The sequence below is a fragment of the Macrobrachium nipponense genome, chromosome 2, assembly GCF_015104395.2.
Source record: "Macrobrachium nipponense isolate FS-2020 chromosome 2, ASM1510439v2, whole genome shotgun sequence".
Classification (NCBI taxonomy): domain Eukaryota; kingdom Metazoa; phylum Arthropoda; class Malacostraca; order Decapoda; family Palaemonidae; genus Macrobrachium; species Macrobrachium nipponense.
The window spans coordinates 63404728-63419969 of record NC_087201.1 but is presented as its reverse complement, the minus strand read 5'-3'; the positions used below and the strand labels follow the sequence as shown (position 1 = coordinate 63419969).

At 40.9% G+C, this 15242-nt stretch overlaps 1 protein-coding gene across 2 annotated transcripts in view; it reads left to right on the top strand.

Annotated features, from left to right (window-relative positions):
* The window catches only part of LOC135220651 (uncharacterized), a 241439-nt gene that overhangs the window by 214407 nt on the left and 11790 nt on the right, over window positions 1–15242 (top strand). Inside the window, exon 1 of one of the 2 annotated variants that reach the window (XM_064257997.1) lies at window positions 6774–6920. The exons of the other annotated variant lie outside the window; for it this stretch is intronic. The gene's annotated coding sequence lies outside the window, so the exon portion shown is untranslated. Of the gene's footprint in view, window positions 1–6773; window positions 6921–15242 lie in introns of those variants that run through there. 2 annotated transcript variants of the gene reach the window in all.

Here is a 15242-nt window from a genome sequence, read left to right as displayed (position 1 = left end):
GAGCAGCTCCTCTGGAGAATCTTGCTCTCTTTGTTCCCTCACTTATCTTTTCCCAACCTGACGACGCCTTTTTTTTTCAATTTTTATCGAAAAAACAAAATGTTTTAAGACCTTCAGAAGAGGATTGCAGTATAAGTAGATTACGTTTTGGTGAGATTTTTTTCGGTAGAATTTTGATAGTTTTAAAGCATTTTCATTATCCGAAGTAGCTCTGGCAGTCATTTTTGACAACTATAAAATGCGAGCAACAGCATTTTCGTAGTTAGGCACGAAAATCCAGAAAGTATAGTTTAGCTTACATGATGCAACGCTTCTTGAAAGGTGGAAATTTCTTTTTAGCCAGTGGACATATCAATATGACTGAGTAAACTTAGTTATGTTGTTATCTCATGAATACTTACCGCTTTCTTCGGGGTAGAATGGTGGGGTAGTGGCTAATTTTTCAAACAGTCATTACCATGATATTTTTTTATTTGTGTACGCTTGCAGTGAGGTAGAATGCCTTTTTGCTCGGTATTTGTTGGGAATTTCTCTAATGACGCCTCTCCACGATCTGCACAACTAGAAGACCTTCTACTTGAGGAATCATAACTAAAAGATGTAAGAGAACTCTCTCACATCATTAAGTCATATGGAAAGCAACGGAATTACTTTCTCTTTAAGCTCGCTTCTCGGTTCATACTATAATTGCTGCGAAAAACCAATATTGAAGATAAGCTCCAACAATATAAGTTCCTTATTCCACAGATAAAAATTAAGGAGATTTAATAAAATTGACAAGGAAAGCCCCACATTCTGATCAACGGATAAATGGCACACCAATTACCTCTAACCTTAGCCATATAGACTATAGGACTCAAACTACCCACGCAATCACCTGACAAAATTAGTAAATTCTTGCCCAATTGAGTTTTCACTTCTGATATTAGGATACAGCAGGTTAGTTTGGAAGCAATATAAGCTATATGCAGATTATACTGTTCTACCGAGTTCAAAATGTGAGATAACTAATCTAAGATGAATGGTAACTTGTAGCTAATTTCGCAGCAGGTGATATTATGGAGGAGTTATGGAGTTCTATGACGCCTGTGTGTGTGTGTGAGAGAGAGAGAGAGAGAGAGAGAGAGAGGGTGTAATTGCTGTATGGATAGTTAACGACTGAATAAGCTGTTGGTGGGTTCTGGGTTGTCTGCTGGTGCAGCTGGAGTTAGCTGTTAGAGTTCTGTGTTTTCAGTCAGTCTTTGGTGGGAGCAGGTAATAGTAGTGTTGGCAGCAGTTTATTGAAGGCATTGGAAGTCAGATAAGTTGTGTTTTTGGTGTGTTGTTTAGTTATTGAGTTTCATATTGTTTGCTTAAGAGTTGTCGTGCCTGTGTTGTTGGAATTGTTGTGCTGTGAGTTTTGTTGAGTTATATTTGAGGTTGTGGTTGTGTTCCTTGGTTGTTTGCTGTATTGTTGAGCTGTGGTTGTGTTCCTTGGTTGGTTGTTGTGGTCCTTGGGTGTTGTGTTGTTGTTGGGTTGTGATCCTTGGTTGTTGTGTTGTTGTTGAGTTGTGGTCCTTGGTTGTTGTTTTTGTTGTGTTGTTGGGTTGTGGTTCTTGGTTTTTGTCCTGTAGTTGGTGGTGTCTCAGTAACCTCGACCAGCGGACAGCACAGCATAGCCTGGAGTATCTGGAGTTGGGTGAGTACATGTTTGTTTTTTTTGTTCTGTGTGTAGGTATAGGTCAATTGTCCTGCTTGTATTCAGCAGTGTAAAGAGGAATGTGTGACTGAGGGTGGGTTTGGCAGCTGGAGTGATTAGGTTTATGTGGGGGGGATTTGCCTGGCAGTTTTTAAGCTTGTGATCCCACCACAATATGATGCACCGCATTTGCTGTAAGGAATCAACCTACACCTTCTACAGACCTTTTCTACAATGTCATCAGTATTTTGTCTGCATATATCAAGCAGTGCATGTTTAGGTAGATCTAGGGTACTTATCCGCGGCGGCCTAGACTATGGCAGTTGCGGTTTTCCTATGCAGTTTTACCTACTGAACAAGAATTTTAAGTAATATTTATTCGGACGACTGTAATTAACCCCCAGGGGCCAGTACTAAACACGGCGAAATACATTGGACGTCCCAATCCCTAGTGGAAGTCATATCCGCGGTTACGTTTCTTGCAGGGTAATTCTAAAGAATAGTTCCCTACGAACTGCAAGGAACGTAACCGCGGATACGACATCCACTAGGGATTGGGGGCGTCCAATGTATTTCTCCGTATTTAGTACTGGCCCCTGGGGGTTAATTACAGTCGCCCGAATAAATATTATTTTAAATTCTTGTTCAGTAAGTAAAATGACATAGGAAAACTTCAATTGCCATAGTCTAGGCCACCGCGGATTGCTTCTGTAGAAATACCTCGCCGCGCCACCTGAGCCCCACTCCATTAAACTGCCGCCCTTCTCCCGGCAGAACGTTGCAGCCTGGCTCCAATGCATGGTTATCCAGTTTCGATTCCACGGGATCACCACAGAGGGCACCAAGTCAGACCTGGTCGCCTCAGCTCACCCAGGGGACGTATTCGACCATCTCTCCCCATGGATGTCCACCCTACCTGGAGAGATCCCCTACCACAACCTCAAGAGGTCCGCTCCCTTTCCTCGTATGTGTGCGTTGGACACTACAATTCCGTCCACTCAGCCTCCTTATATACATCCTTTTCTGACCAATAAAGTACTCGCAAGCATTTCTCCTTGTTTCAGCCCAGTCCTCACAACTCTATTAAGGATCAGTCATACTCGACATGTCCGTATCCCATTCCCATTGACTTCAGCCACATTTTTTTTTCTTTTTTTCTTCCACTGACGAAAATATGTAATGTTATTTAGATAATATTAGGTTGTTTCCTACTACCTTATATATATGTATATATATATATATATATATATATATATATATATATATATATATATATATATATATATACACCATAACATGACTGGAATATCTGAAGTAACAAAAGTCCACACTTATGTAAAATGTGTATTAAAAATACATAAAAGACGGGAGCTTTCGTCTACTTGATCAGTAGACCTCATCAGCCGTACTGATCAGTGGTGCCCTCACTAATCAACAAATAATTTCATTCTCATCCTGTTTTCCATAATAATTTTAAAGTTGTAAACGCATTTTTAAAATTACTTTCTTGGAAACACTTTCAAACCCTTTGCCGGTTTCTGCAGATTGTTTTCCCAGTTATCAATTAATTTTAAATCATCAACAAAAGTTGTTCCCTCCAAACTATTTTTGACTCCATTTCTTTCCTCCAAACCAGCACCCACATTTCACATTTTTTTTCCTGTAAATGTAGTCATCATTCTTTCATTCACACCTTGTCTGAGACCTCTGTTACAACAAATCATTCACTCTAACCGCATATTCAAGCAGTTTTTACAACATAAATCATCAACCTTATTAACTAGAATCTGGTTAGTAATAGCGCAGCAGGCAACAGTGACAGTAAGGGAAAACTAATAATAAAGCCACCGAGGACAAAAGAGAAGATAGAAAAGTCCCTCAGAATGGCGCAGTTTAACGTACAATCTATTCAGAACAAAGTAGATCTCTTCAAAGCATTGGTAGCAAGTGAGGAATTAGACATAATAGGTATCACAGAAACATAGATACAAGAGACTTCGTAGGAGAGTACCAGATAGCTGGCTATAAATTGTTCAAAAAAGATAAACTCAATAATAAAGTTGGAGGTGTTATGTTTTATGTTAGGGACCACCTCAGTCCAACAGAGTAAAATTACAACCATGCAAAAAGTGATTGGCATCAACTTAAACAGCCTAGGGAGACTAACTCTAATACTAGTGTACAGACCTCCCCACCAATCACAAATGTCCGATGAGGAGCTGTATGCACTACTAGGACAAGAGATAAACAACAAATCCTGCATAGTAATGGGAAATTTCAATGCAGCAGTACACTAGGACATGATGACCTCCACATTAAACATAGAAGGAAAGAGACTTTTAGATTTTGTAAAAAATGAATTCCTCCACCAATGGGTTGACAAACCTACCAGAGGAAACAGCAGATAATCTAGTGTCTGACCTTTCAGTAGGTGCAAATCTAGGCAAAAGCGAACATAAAATTATCTCATTTCAAATTAATGTTCAACATAAAAAAGAGAATAAGATGTTAATGAGATTAGACTACCATTGACAAGACCTAAAAAGGCTAAAGGAGTACGTTAAAAATCTAGAGTACGATGAGAAGCCAGGCATAGGTAAACACTGGGAAGCCTTTCATGAAAAATGCACAGAAAAAAGCTGTAGATGTATACCATTAAGGCAAATACTAACAAATGCCCAACCCTCAGCCTAAGTGGTTCAACAGAGAAATTAAAAATACAATAAGAGAAAGAGACAGATTGCACAAATCAATGAACCCACACCCAACACCAGTAGAAGCAAGCAGGCATAAAGAACTCTAGATTGGTGGACAAATTAGTAAGAAATGCAAAGATAAATGAAGATAAGAGAGTTGCATCAGTCTGTAGAAAAAATCCGAAAGAATTCTTTGTGCATGTTAATAGTAGGAAACCAATAAAAAATAGCATAGGTCCCCTAAGGGACAATAGAGGTAACCTGGTGAACTCGGACTAGGAAAAAGCAGAGTTATTGAATAAGTTTTTTATTAGTGTATTCACAATTGAAGACACTACCTCAATACCAGAACCTGTTATTAAATATGAAGGGACAGAACCGTTGGACAAAATAATATTTACGGAAGAGGACATTAAAAACAAAATGGACAAACTCAACAAGTTAAAATGTCCTGGCCCGGATGGGATTCATCCAAGAGAAATTAAAGAGCTAAAGAAGAGATATTTCCTCACCTATATAAACTATACAGAGCAGAGAAAGGCACCAAAAGGATGGACACTAGGTAATGTGTCCCCAGTTTACAAAAAAGGTCCAAGAGAAGAGCCGGGAAATTATAGACAAATCTGTCTAACGTCGGTCGTTTGCAAGATTTTTGAGTCCATAATTGCAGATCAAATTGTGGATCACATAGATAAAAACAACTTCTTGTTAAACAGCCAACACAGTTTCAGACAAAACAGATCATGCCTATCAAACCTCTTGGAGTTTTTTCATAACATGCTTGGTATTTACAACAGTAGTAGAGCCATAGATGTACTCTACTTAGATTTCCAAAAGGCCTTTGACAAAGTCCCACACAAGAAACTGATGACAAAGTTAGAGCTTTAGGAATTGCAGGAGAAACAGCAGACTGGGTCGAAGACTAGGTAACTTATAGAAAACAGAGAGTTGTAATAAATGGTGAAGAATCGGAATGGGCAGAGTAACAAGCGGAGTTCCCCAGGGTTCTGTCCTTGGCCCTCTCTGTTTTTTATTTACGTTAATGACATTGGCTTAACCAGCAGGATAGCCAAATTTGCAGATGACACCAAACTAGGTGTAAATGCAGCAGACCCAGATGGAGTGGAAAGTTTAAGAAATGATCTAATGAAAATAAGAGAGTGGTCTAAAAAATGGCAAATGCCTTTTAACGTAGATAAGTGTAAAGGGTTACAAATAGGAACAAACAACCCCCATGCTGCTTGGGAATGACATAAGTAGTGTAGAACAAGAGGAGGACCTGGGTGTCATTATTAGCAAGGACTTAGGATAAAATCCACAAAACAGTGCATAAAAGCTGAAAAGAATCCACAGAAACTAGTGGGATACATAAAGAGGGAATTCAAATACAGAAATAAGGAAACAGTGCCGCAGCTCTACACATCAACAGTTAGACCCCATCTTGAATATGCAGCACAGTTTTGGTCACCAACACGTAGAAAAGACATAAATAGATTGGGAGTACAAGCAAAAGCCACAAGTTAATCCCATCCATTAGGCAAATAGGTTACCGAAGACGACTAGAGAGCCTGAACATGTATGGCTTAGAAACACGACAATTGCGAGGACAACTAATAGAAACATTTAAAATACTGAAAAGCATAACAAAAGTAGACGGTAAACTATTTACATTAAATGAAAACCAGACAGGAAATAATGGATGGATGGAAACTAGAACTGAAGAGATAAAACACATCTTATTGTGGGAACTTCTAAACTGCCACCAGAAGTTATAAACAGCAACAGTGTGGAAGAGTTTAAAAGAAAGCTAGACAAAGTCATTAAGACACTGTGAATGCACAGTAAAACCTGCTCCTACAGATAAGTGAGCATAAGATGTCTCCTCGGATGGACTAACAAGTCTTTGAGATATCCTAATCCTTGTAACTCCTTGTAACCACAACTCAAACTTATAACATTCTCTCTCTCTCTCTCTCTCTCTCTCTCTCTCTCTCTCTCTCTCTCTCTCTCTCTCTCTCTCTCTCTCTCTCTGGCAAAAGAAAATCCTATATTTTGAATAACCACAGGTAGTAACTGAAATATGTTTCTGTCTTATCTTAGTATCGGGTCTACACCATAAACTGTTTATGAGGGATAGGAAAAAATGTGAGATAACTTCAGAAAATCTATTTGATTTTGTACTTAATTTTCTGACCATAAGCTTTATACGCACTTTCACAATATGCATTACAGGCTTTCGTATGCATATTATGCTTTTATAATCACTGTATGTGAAATATATGGATTTAATTTAGAAGTGGTTGAGGTATTAATGCCACAAAAAGATGCAGTTAATGATTACATTACAGGAAACTACAATTAAGATGGCGAACTTTTGCGTTACTTCGTCCAAAGTGTGAGCGATCTAGTATGGAATACATGTCTATGTTGTGGACGTTAAGAAACTTCGACTTACTTTATTTACATCGATGGTGAAACGTCTATACGTTCTGGTATTTTCACTGTTGCAAGCATTCGTAAGATTTTACTTGCTCGGCGGCATCCTTGTAAGTATTGCGTATCAACAAGACTGGTTTTCAAATGAAGAACTTGACGTAAGCCGTGAGTTTTACGGGGATATCTGTTCAAAAAGGCTATGTAAGGTCGACTTTCTTTTCGGCTCTTTGACGTTTGTGACAAAGGCTACCGCTGCTCAATCATGTCTTCGTCTTCTGCGTGTTTAGTGCTAAACGCTGGCACAGGTTACGCGTTTGCGTTATCAAGCCTGACTCGTCTAACAGCCAGCCCAGCAGGCCCACAAGGCCTATTCTAAATAAACGTTTACCCAAATGCCCATGCATGTTAATTTGGTTTAGGCACAGCTAAATTGGTCTCAAAAACATAGCTTAACCTAGCCAAGAATAACCTCCTTTAGGCTACATATTACCAATTGTCAGTACAATGAGGTTGCTCAAACCCTCCCTTTAGGATGGATTAACTTTGTGTAGGGGTTTAAAGTGGTCTTGGAGGTAACTCATGGATAGTAATTTAATTTTGTACCCTTTTAGTAATGACATCTAGGTTAACTGTACCTAGGTATTTCTTATTACCCACCTTCTGTTACATAGGCAAGCTACTTCCTAGTAAACTGTCTTGGGGAGCTTATATTTGAAGTCAATGGCCCCTGTGGCCATCTTCCATATGAAAAGGCCTATGTTTGGTAGAACTTGGCTATCTTATTTCCTTGGAAATTTAGTTTTTCTATCTGTGTTTTTTTGTTGGTCGGCAGTAATTAACATCAGAACTATTACGTTGTTGTGATTTGACCATCCTAGAATGCTATCGAGCATGTGCAGTGTTATCAGGGAGCTTTTGGTACGAGCTAAGTGGAGTTTCCTTCACCAGGGGATTAGGGGTTGGAGGCCCCTGGCTAAATAGGTTTCCTTAGCCAGTCCATAATTGAATAAATGGTTGCCTTATGATTTGCACATGTGCAGAACCATTCCATAACAAAACCATGTCCCGATTTTTCTTCAAGTGTTTTCCCCCCCTACCAAAACTCTGCGTTCCCATGTTGGATAGAGATGTGAGGTTAATAATGGTGACCAACAACGTACATCAGCAATACTAAAAATATAGGTAGGAAGGATTAATTAACCAAGGTAATATAGTTCGTGCGAAGCGATTCCATAGAATTACCTATTAGTAACATAATAGGGCTTAACAAGTAGGGTTCGAGCTTCAACCCTAAGGCCAGGGTTCTGAAATGGAATAAAGGTAAAAGCTTTACTTTAGTTGTGCGACCTAATTCCTGTCAGTTGTTGATCAGGAGGGGTTCCTCATATATTAATAGATATAACCTTTTCTATAATGCCAGGTCGTGACCTAACCAGATCTTGCTTAACTAAACTAACTAAGGGTACAAAACCATGTTTTCCTATATTAAACAAATTATTTTTCATTGTTTAATTATATTTTACTTCATTTTCCTCTTGATTGTATAATCTTTTGTTCTGCATTTTCTATCTTACTTTTTAGTTCCATCACTTTGCATGCATTCTTTTCTTTTGCAAGACATTTTTTCCACTTTCTGATTTTCTGGATGTTTACTTTTCTTCTTCTGTATATGTTTATCCACTACTTTCTCTAATATTTTATATAATATATATATTCGTATTTACCTGTATATTATCCCTTACAAATATATTAACCTAGTCTTTTGTTTAATTCTTCATTTATTTCTGTCCATTTTATATTCTTAGTATAGAAATTGTATTTTCCATATCCTTCCCACTTTTTCATCTCTTGCTTATCTCTCTTTTCATTTGCTTTGGAACGGACTGTTAATTCTGTGACATTATGGTCTGAAATACTTGTATTATACACTATTATTTCTTTAACATAATTCACCTTGTTCACAAATACTAGGTCTAAAATATTATCCTTTCTTGTTGGCAGGTGATTTATTTGCTGAATGTTATGTTCTAGTAGTATATCTGATAGCTTTTCAAATTGCCTCTTATCTTCTGCACTACTATCACTCTCTTTTTTTATATGTATAAATACAACTATAATCTGTTATTCTTTCTTTCCAATCCATGAAAGGAAAGTTAAAGTCTGCGGATAGGAGTATAGTTTAGTCTTTGTGATTTCTACATATTTCGCCCAATTTGTCTATTATTATGTCAAACACTAGTATTAGGGGTCTGTATATTCCAGTTGCCCCTTGATTCCTATTTTTTCTATATGATCTCTAAGTTTGGAACCACTTTATCTGATCATCATTACCAGGAAAGGTGGTCGAAACCCAAGAAGGCAGTAACCTGTCCCTGTCAGCAACTAATGGGAATCAGGCCATGCAACTAAAGTTTTAACAATAAACTTCCGTATTGCAATACACCACCTGAATTACCCCTGGTCACTGACCAGCCCGAACTATTTCCTTACAGAATTACCCATAATTGGGTAATTATTTTAAACTGCCAGTGCTGCAGGTAAACCCCGACTACTGAGTTACCTGTACTACCGTTCCGACTGACAGAGCGCTCTCCCTTCAATTGCTTCTTGTTCGCTCAAGCGTTAGGACGCATCCTAGCTCAGGCAAAAATTTTGGTCTGTTAGTCTGACCCTCACAGATTTGGCCTGCATTTTTAGTTGATGAATCTTGCATTATGTTTTGGATACGATTTTGGACCTCTGTTGGATGTTGACTTGACTAAGGAGTTGTTGGGCTTTGCTAACCATGGACTCACCTCAGAAGGAAACTTCCCCAGCTGTATTTTCAAAGTCGTCTTCATCTGCTATGCCTCCGGAACAACCTTGCAGCTGCGATGGGGCAGCACATCGGTCTTGTATTGCCTGGAAGAAGCGGATGAGTATCCTAAAGCATGACAGACATTTATGTTCCATTAGTTGTAGGGAGGTACAATGTGGGGTCAAACAGAGATGTCAGGAATGTAAGGACTGGTCATTGGACCGGATGGATAACTATTTAAAACATAGAAAGGCTCTAGCTTCAAAGAACAAACGTAGGGTGACAGAACCTAGGAAAGTGGAAGAAGAGAATTTAGAGTCTGTATTGTTCAAGAAATTAAAAGAGAGGTTGTCATCAAGTATGGATAGTCTTTTTGCTAATTTAATGACAAAATTGAACCAGGATAGGAGTGTGGACGCTTAACTGTTCTTTTTCAGCTCCCCTGCCTGCTCCAGAACCAGCCCTAATGGGTGCCAGGGGTTATGGGGAACTGCAAGCCCAGAGGGCAGGATCTGCCGTCCCCCCTAGCATGAAGCAGGCAGTGTCAGCAGCAGAATCCTCCCTTTCCCCCAAATGTGTAAGTAAAAAGGGTGATTTGGTAATAGGCGAGACCAAGACTGTCAGGGATCTTAGTGTAGATTTTAAGGATGAGAAGTTGCAAGAGCAGTGGCATTTGGTGGCTTGCCCTTGAATCCTGCGAAAGTTCTGTTTCCGTCCTCGAGTTTTCCGAAGGACAAGGACCTTAAGTCGTCCAGTAAGTCTGTGACTGAAGCAGGGTCTGCTGGGGAAGGTTTTGATGCCATCCCTTCTTCCAAGGTTCCTTTTCTAGCTGTTAGTAGTCCTTTTGATGAGTTGACGTTTAATTTGGCAGAATATAACGCTAATATTTTAGGTTTGTCACAAAATTATAGATTACTGGTTAGACAGTGTTGTCACTTAGGTTTCTCAAACATTCAGGATCATGTCATTAAGAATTTCTCTTAGTTTTCTGGTGATATGTTTCAGGATTATCAGGGGGAGGGGAATCTATGTGTATTTTCTTTCACTTAAAAGAATGGCCTCTTCTTCCTCTCCAGCTTCTCTTACATCTCTTTTTCCTTCTATCCCTAATGTTTCCCTTCACACCTCGTCAACAAAATCCACTTCTCAAATCCTTTCTCACTCTCCTCTTTGAGGGCATACCTTGGTTACTTCGTCAGCCTGCCGGCAGGCTCCTCCAGTTGGTTTGCCTCCAGAGATGTCCCGATCTTCTTGTTTCCCGCATTTGGAAGCGGAGGTTTCTGCATAGGGGCAGTTAGGCAATATGCCAGAGTTAAAGCATGATTTGTTGGATTTAAGGAAGAGTCATGCCCTAGAGTTAGGTGAAACGAGCACTTCATCTGTTGCTCTTTCGGGTCTGTGAGCTGCAGGGTTTCCTTCCTTTTCCCTCTTGTCCAGAGAGTGTTTAGTAGCGGGTAGGCGCATTGGATCCAGTAAGCAGAACCCTCTCCCTTAGCGCACCTGTCAATGAGCGGATCCTCTTCCTACCCGATTTTTTCGGTTGCGGTTCTGGTAGTTGTACCAGGTATGACCTCTTCCTTTTTCTCTTCTCCTTTGATGTCTTTCTCAAACCTTCCTCAGGGTGTGGCGGTTTCCTTTTCTAAGGGTTATGGTATTGGTAATGCTTTGGTGGCGGGGGTTACGGGGATAGAGGCTCCCTCTTCTAGTTCACATGTCACTGCTACAGCGGGTGCTTCTTCTGGTTTTGTTAGGGCCGCTGCTGCGGTTCCCCGTCCGAATAGGACATTGCGTTGTTTGACTGGTTCAAGTATTGTGGTTTCTCCGGTAATAGGTGCTGGTATGGTTCACTTGGATACAACCAATACGTATTGCTCCAGGGGCAGGTTTTTCCGCTTTGGCGGGCTCCCCTTTGGTTAAAAACATGGGCAGTGTTTCAGGTGTTGCAGGTTTGGAGCTCTAAGGTGTTGGCACAGGTCATTTGGGGAGGTTAAGTGAAGGTGCTTCAACCTTAGTTCCGTTGGAACCCAGTTTTCTTAGGTCGGCTGCGTTTTATGCACTGATTGCATCATCGTCGGTCATTGATGGTAAGGCGGTCCATCTGAATGTGTCGACACCAGTAGCAGGGTATCTGAACCACTCTGTGGACATCTGGAAGAAGTGGGCCGCGGAGTGTTAGGTAGTGGAGGTCCTGGGGAACGGATACAAGATTCCTTTCCTTTCCATTTCCCCTCTATCCGATTCTGCTATTCACCTTCCCAGTTATTCCCCATCCTCCATCAGGGGAATAGCCTTGGCAGCAGAGATTCGGTCTCTGTTGGAGAAGGGAGCGATAGAGCCTGCTCCCCCTTCGCCGGGTTTTTACACCCGGATTTTTGTGACCGCCAAGGCAGGAGGTTCGTGGAGACCTGTTATAGACTTGTCGGGTCTCAATCAGCTTGTGGTTTCCACCAAATTCCACATGGAAACCTCCCAATTGGGGCTGAGGTCAGTTCAGAGAGATGACTGGATGATTGTGATGGACCTCAAGGACGCCTATTTCCAGATTCCTGTACATCAGGAGTCTCGGAAGTTCCTTTGCTTCTTGGTTCCATTCGGAACTTTCCAGTTCAAAGTCCTCTGCTTCGGGCTGACCACTGCACCGCAGGTGTTTACGAGGGTAATGTCTCCGGCATCAGCTATAATGCACTGTCGGGGATTCAGAATGAGGAGATATCTCAACGATTGGCTCATCCAGGCGTTGTCAAGAGATTTTCTGTTGCAACTTTGTCAGACCTTAGGAATAAGAATAAATTTAGAGAAGAGTTCTCTTTCACCATCTCAAGTCAAATCATATCTAGGCATGACGATTCAGACTCGTCATTTGAGGGCTTTCCCAACGCAAGAGCGAGTGTTGGCTATCCTCAGCCAGTTGGAGAGCTTTAGATCACAAAGGGCTCAACCAGTGAGCGAATGAAGTTTGTGGGGGAGAATGTCTTCTCTCTCCCTTCTCGTTCCAGGATCTCTTCTCCGGATGCGCTCTCTGCAGGCATGTCTCGGGAATCTCTGGGACTTTCAGGAAGAGAGCGCAGTGGTAGTCTGGGTTGATTCCTGCCTAGAGGATCTTCGATGGTGGTCAGAAGAATGTCATTTGACCACCGGCGAAGTCTGGCCCTCCAGATTCTAGACGTTCATCTGTACACAGATGCCTCAGATCAAGGTTGGGGTGCAATCTTAGAGGAAACTCAGGCTAAGGGCCTTTGGAGGGATCCGGATCAGGAGGAATTGATTAATTGCTGCAAGTTGAGAGCGGTAGAAGAGGTGCTAATACAGTTTTCAGAATTAGTTGAGGGAAAGGTGTTACCGCTCTTCTCGGATAACGTGGCAGCATTAGCATGCGTAAGGAAACATGGGGGAACGAGGTCACCAAAATCTTGTGGTCACCTAATCTTGTGGCACAGAGCATACTTCGGTGGTGCGAGTCTCACAGGGTTTCCCTCCTTCCTTAGTTCATTGCAGGGAAACTCTACGTTTTGGTGGATGTGTTGAGTCGGTCATGGGCGGTACTCGGGGACGAGTGGACTTAGGTGCAAGAGGAAGTCCAGCTCTTGCTAAAGAGATAGCCAGCATCAGTAGATCTTTTTGCCTCAAGACTTAATTTTCAGCTACTAGTCTACTTCTCTCCAGTAGTGGATCATATGTCTTGCAGGACAGGTGCAATGCTCCACTCGTGGGACAACCTCCAGGTGTACGCCTTTCCCCCCTTCGGTTTAATACATTAGGGGTATTAGGCAAGCTGAGAACCAACATGAGAACTCAAATGACTCTTCTAGCCCCTTTTTGGCCCCAGAGGCCTTGGTTCCCAGACCTTTTAGAAATGTTAGAAGAACCTCCTGTGATCCTCCCGAAAAGGAGAGATCTACTCAGACAACCCCATTTTCATTACTATCATCAGAACCTGTGCAAGCTCAACCTAGCTGTGTACTATATATATGTAGAAATAGAAATATATGTATATTCTGCCTGCTGTTGGATTATACATTTGGGCAATAAAGTTGACCAATTTGCTGACGTTATGTGCCTTTCATAACACCATAAATTTTACTGTCTAGAGGCAGAACTAGTTATTATCGTTCTTTTTTCATGTCTGACTGATGGGCAGTAAAATTTTACAATTACTATATGCTAAAATAATTGTAATCTCCAAGGCTGCCGTCCCATATAAGCTTGATCCACAGTCATAATATGGAATACATTATATTATGATAATAGCCTAGGTTGAATATTCTGATACTTAACAGCCTACTGTATCTGATACTATTAATAGGATTACGGTTAATATTGTAGTTTGCAGGCCTGTATAAATCTTCCCGCTGCCAGTACAGATGTATGTGCTGGCTTGCCCCTTCTGGTTACTTATTAGACTAAATTTGCTTTGGTAACCACATTGTTGGCTCTTTAACATATTCTGGACTTCAAAGTCTGTTGCAGAAACTTAAGCTCTTGCATACCAGGAGGTTTGAAAGTGTTCTTTGGCAGAAAATGCTTGCTACAATGTGTCTGATACATAGTTTGGCTCTTTATCCTGTCTGCAGTTTCTAACACAAGCTAGATAGTTTGGTCTTGCTCTTTGTTCTTGTCAGAAAGTCTTAAACACTAAATTGACAAACATCAGTCCTGAATCTCACATATTGTTAACATCAGGCTTCCTAAACTGACCTGCTGACATTTTTAAGGCATATTTGAACCTACAAGGCTACTCACACGTCTTAAAAGAGAGACTATTTAATTATAGTATAAATGTTATTACAGTCTGTATCAATTCATATTCATACAGTTGTGATTCAGGGGAAAGTGCACCGTATGTACTTTACAGAAGCAGATTAAAGCATCTTAACCATAACATAGGTCTTCATCGGACGAGTCGGTTACATGCTCGACTACCAATCTCAGGGTCCGGGTTTGATTCCCCGCTCTGCCAATAAGGAATCAGAGAAATTTATTTCTGGTGATAGAAAGTCATTTCTCAATGTGGTTCGGATCCCACAATAAGCTGTAGGTTTTGTTGCCAAGTAACCAATTGGTTCCTAGCCATGCAAAAATATCTAATCCTTCGGGCCAGCTCTAGGAGAGCTGCTAATCAGCTCAGTGGTCTGGTAAAACTAAGATATACTACTTAATTTTACCAGGAGGTACATCTGTAAAGCTGTGTGATATGTCACAGTATTACTGACCTGTAATTTAACATTTGTTCATACACGAAGAAACCTTCGGTCTTAACAATAGGATAATTTTCTAGCGCCTAGATAGATCTGGTTAAATCGGAGATGAAAAAGCAAGAAATCTTGTGAGATCTGGCAACATGTGCGTATATCAGGTGAAAACCGGTCAAAGAGCGCGCACCCACACTACTACGATCAGTTTTTCTTAACTGCCTGTGAGAGTCGCAGTTGCCTCTCTTGGCCTTTTACCTGGTTCTTTGCCCGTTTTCGCTTTGTGTTTGTCTGTGTGTGTGCTTGTGTTATGGCTTCCTCTGCTTCTTCTTGGCCTCACCAACGCATGTGCCTGGGAACTCGAGGTTTCCTGTGTTCTCATTTCCTGGCTTCTTCAGCTACAGACCCACACTCAGGGCATGTAGTACGGTACGGTTCGATTTGTT